This window comes from Cnephaeus nilssonii (assembly GCF_951640355.1).
Source record: "Cnephaeus nilssonii genome assembly, chromosome: 23".
Classification (NCBI taxonomy): domain Eukaryota; kingdom Metazoa; phylum Chordata; class Mammalia; order Chiroptera; family Vespertilionidae; genus Cnephaeus; species Cnephaeus nilssonii.
In genome coordinates, this window is record NC_137094.1 from 10,821,967 (window position 1) to 10,826,966 (window position 5,000).

Genomic DNA, 5,000 nt, shown 5'->3' on the forward strand with positions numbered 1-5,000 from the left:
AACTGATACAATAATATACCCTAAGTCAGTGGTCGGCAAACTCATTAGCCAGCAGAGCCAAATATCAACAGTACAACGACTGAAATTTCTTTGGAGAGCCACATTTTTAAACTTCTTCTAACGCCACTTCATCAAAATAGACTCGCCCAGGCCGTGGTATTTTGTGGAAGAGCCACACTCAAGGGGCCAAAGAGCCGCATGTGGCTTGCGAGCCGCAGTTTGCCGACCACGGCCCTAAGTGAACTTTATGCCAGAAATACAAGGTTTAACATTTTATTATTTTAAAATTTATTTGTATTGATTTCAGAGAGGAAGGGAGAGGGAGAGATAGAAACATCAATGATGAGAGAGAACCATTGATCGGCTGCCTCCTGCACGCCCCCTATTGGGATTCGAGCCTGCAACCTGGGCATGTGCCCTGACCATGAATCGAACTGTGACCTCCTGGTTCATAGGTCAATGCTCAACCACTGAGCCACTCCAGCTGGGCAAGGTTTAACATTTTTAAATCTATCAATGTACTTCATCATATCCTATCTAATAATACACAAATATGCAAATTGACCATACCTCCAACACACCCACAAGCCACGCCCACCATCCAATCAGAGCGAGCATGCAAATTAACCCAAACCAAGATGGCTACAGCCACAGAGAGCAAGGTTTCCTAGGTAACAGAGGAAGCCAAGCTTTCTGCCTGCCCTGGCCAGGCCTAAGCCTCCACTCAAGCTACAAAGTTTCAATTATAGAAGGTAAACAAATTCAAACAAATGGCGGCAGAATGGAGCTTGAGAGAGCAGGCCAGGGTTGCCACCGGCAACAGGGGAAGCAAAGCTTTCTGCACACCCTGGCCAGGCCCACCCGCTTAAGGCAACAAAGTTTCAATTATAACCCCAACACAAATGGCTGCCGGCCTCGGAGGGAGCCCCAGGCTTGGCTCCGCTCCAGGCTACAAAGTTTCAATTGTAGAAGGAAAATAAATTCCAGATACCAGGGCCTCTGCTTGGGTTGCCGGGGGGGGGGGGGGGGGGGGGGGGGGAGGAGGGGGTGTGGCCGGCCTGCAAACCACCATAGGCCCCTCGCTCAGGCCGTCCCACACCCAAAGGGAACCGCCACCTGATCTGGGACGCCCTTCAGGGCAAACCAGCTGGCCCCCACTCCTGCACCAGGCCTCTATCCTATCTAATAAAAGAGTAATATGCAGATTGATCATCACTGCAACACACAATATCGCTGCCCCCATGTGGTCAAAGATCCTGCCCCCATGTGGACACAAGATGGCCACCACAAGATGGCCAGCAGGAGAGGGCAGTTGGGAGGCACCCGACCTGCAAGGGAGGGCAGTTGAGAGGGACCAAGCCTGCAAGGGAGGGCAGTTGGAGGTGATCAACCCTGCAGGAGAGGGCAGTTAGGGGTGACCAGGCCGGCAGAGGAGGGAAGTTGGGGGCAAACAGGCTGGCAGCAGAGTGGTTAGGGAGTGATCAGGCTGGCAGGCAGAAGCGGTTAGGGGCAACCAGGAAGGCAGGCAGGCAAGCAGTTGGGAGCCAGCAGTCCTGGATTGTGAGAGGGATGTCCGACTAAACGGGCAGTCGGACATCCCTTGAGGGCTCCCATATTGGAGAGGGTACAGGCTGGGCTGAGGGACAACCCCCCCTCTGTGCACGAATTTCGTGCACCGGGCCTCTAGTTAATAGATAAATAAGAAACCTGCATGATTATCTCAATAAATTCAGAAAGAGATTTGATACAATTTAAAATGTAACAGCCCTTTATGATCATAATCAGAACACTAGTTCTAAAAGGAAACTTCTTCATCTTGATAAAGGGCATCTGTGAAAAATCTCCAGGTAACAGCCTATCTAATGGTGAGAGAGAGAATGCTTCCCCCTCCTCCCCCGCTAGGAAGAAAGCAAGGATGGCAATTGCATGCCTCCTATTTCACACTAGTTTCGTGCACTCTGGGGGGAGGGGAGTTCCCTCAGCCCGGCCTGCGCCTTCTTGCAGTCCGGGAGCCCTCGGGGTATGTCCATCAGTTGGACACCCTAAGTGCTGCCGTGTAGGTGGGAGAGGCTCCCGCCACTGCTGCTGAATTTGCCAGCTGTGAGCCTGGCTGTGGGATCACACTGACCACCACGGGGCAGCTCCTGCGTTGAGCATCTGTCCCCCTGGTGGTCAGTGCACGTCATAGCGACCAGTCGTTCCTCTGCTCGGATGATTTGCATATTAGCCTTTTATTATATAGGATTGCCCTGGAAGTCTTAGCCAGTCCAATGAAGGAAGAGGAAGGGTTTTTAAAAGCTGACAGAATTAGTTGCTTTTACAATTGTGATATTATGAGAAACACATTTTTAAAACATGTGTTGATGCCTTAAGTTAAAGTCTTCTTTCCGTAGGAGGGGAAATCCTTTTCTAAGTCACAGATGAGTTACTTTGCTCCCTTTCAGCCTTTTATTTAGACTTCTCAGCCCATCTCTTGAGAAAGGAGGGCTCTTGCCCATTGATAGGCCGTGTCTCTCTACAAGCCATTATATCTGGGCTCACCAGCATTATTGCACTCTCTGGGGCCGGGGATGTGGCTGGCTTTATCCCTCTCTCTCCACATGCTATTCCTTTTGCCTGCTTCTCTGGTGTATGTGTGTGTGTGTTGTGGGGGAGGAGGCATTAACTAACTCCTCCCAAAGCCCTTGCTGATATGGGGGTGACTCCTACCCTCAGGGAACTGTGTGCGTACCCATGTCATTGCTCTTACCATGTAATCCTGGGATGGTCTCATTCCTCTTCTGGTAGTTGCTCTAGACTCTGAGCTTCTGGAGCTGTGTTGTTAGATCCCCAGTTGCCCCAAAGCCCGCAGAAGGCCCCCGTCGTGTTTGTTGAATGAAGCGAGCAAGCAGAACATAAAGAACGTGGCAAAACCAAGTGCATTTATTTAGGGTTTTAGTGGAAGTGATCCCGCAGCTTGTCTGCTCTAGTGAGATGAATGGCAAGGGCCTGAACCTGCAGGTCCCTGCTGTTCACGCTTAGCCTTCTTCATGCATCATGGCTGATGGGACACACGGAACTCTGAATTAGTCTTGCTTTGCCATGGTGCGTACAACTCTATGCAGAAATGAGAACAAAAACACCACAGAGCCGCCGCCTGATATTGGGGAGGGAGAGGTACCCTGCATGACCCTATAATCTCAACATAGGTCAGATAGTTACCAACTGAAGGACTCTAAACCCAGCATCATATTTATTGGGGAACTTCCAGTGGTGTTACTGGGGTGCCTAGGCCTCTGTGTGCAGACTATTTATCATTGACTTAACTAGGTAGAAACCAGGATGTATGCAAGCTCTGGTGACCGGAAGTTAAAGGGTCTCAACAGAACACTCAAGACAAAGTCTTTAGAGATAACTTGATTGACCTCTTCATTAGCATCAACCAAAACACTTAGAAAATGTTGGTCTCTATAGTGCTGAGCCATCCACATGCAATGTTGCCATGTGCTTACTTTCAGTCTTGAAGAGAATTTAAAAATCAAACAAAAACAATAATCTTGCCTTCCCACGAACTCCTATTCCCCACCCAGAACTTCATCCTTACTTAGCTAAACCTGTTTCTCTTTCTCGGAAGGAGACTTGTTTTGTTGTACCTAAGGACATATGTGACATGTTATTACCAAAAAGAAATTAGAACTCAATAGTCAGAAGGGGATGGCCTAAAATACATAAGCTGGCCCAGACTCACGCTAATATGTAATGTATAATGTACCAGAGATGGGGAAGGGGGTCGATTTCTGTTAAGCTCAAGGCTTATTTGAAACTAGAGGCCCAGTGCACGAAATTTGTGCACGGGCAAGGTCCCTAACAGCTGCCAGCTGCCGGCCAGGGCCTCCTTTCCCCGTCTGCCAGCTGCTGGCCAGGGCCTCCCTTTGTTCTGTGCCACCCCCTGGTGGTCAGCACACTTCATAGCAAGCGGTTGAACTCCTGGTCGAACTCCTGAGGGGACACTTTGCATATTAGGCTTTTATATAGATAGATGTTGCATTGACCATACACAGTGTCTGAAGGGGATGACCTCTAGGAAAACAAATGTGGAAGCAGGCTAAAATGGTCACTGATTAAGTGACTCTTCTCAGGGTTCACAGTGCATTCCCAGGAACGCATTTGATTTGCGGTGAGAGCATTTCCTAGGAAAGATGTGTGAGTGAAGAATGAGAGGTAGATGTCATGATAGACTCTCTAACGTATTTGTCTGACCCTCTGTAATATTTCCACTGAGAATAAAACTTACGTAAGATGAAGTTGGAGGGCTTTTGAAAATTATCTAATTTGTGAGACGCACACCTGGGGTTTGCAATGGGCACCCCGGGAAACATAAAAAGATGCACAAATACACACAGAAATGGGGAGATTTCATAAGATCCTTAAATAGGAACATATATCTAATCCAGGGTGATAAAAGAAAACGTTTATGAATTTAAAATGACATGCTATTCTTTAACACTATTTGGATATTTTCCAATGCTTGAAAATACAATCTTATGAATAATATTTAAAAATGCTATAAAAACATTCTTTAAAGCCAGCTATAACGAATCTCTTTTCATTTATCTGTATGGCTTTTCATTTATGTCCTTCTAAATTTGAGTTTCAGTCATTAGTTCAATCCATGGCAGAAGAAAGGTAACGGATGATAGGAAGAATGCTTTGTTTTTCCATCACCTTCCTTCCGAGAGTCGAGGCGTTTTTGTCGTTAGATGCTTAGATGTGAAATTGTTTTTACGGAGTTATTGATGACTGTATCTACGCAGAGCCTAAGTGGAATTATAGTGTATTATGGAAGCAATCGCTTCCTTCCATTTTTCTGCGTTATTGTACCATAGGAGCCACCTAAGCCCATTACCAAGCTGCCATGAATATTGCATCTTGCCTATAAGTCATCTGGGTTTTAACCAAATTAAGTCTCTACTACATGACTCAGATTTAGTATCTTCGGAACACAGCAATGTAATCTGTGG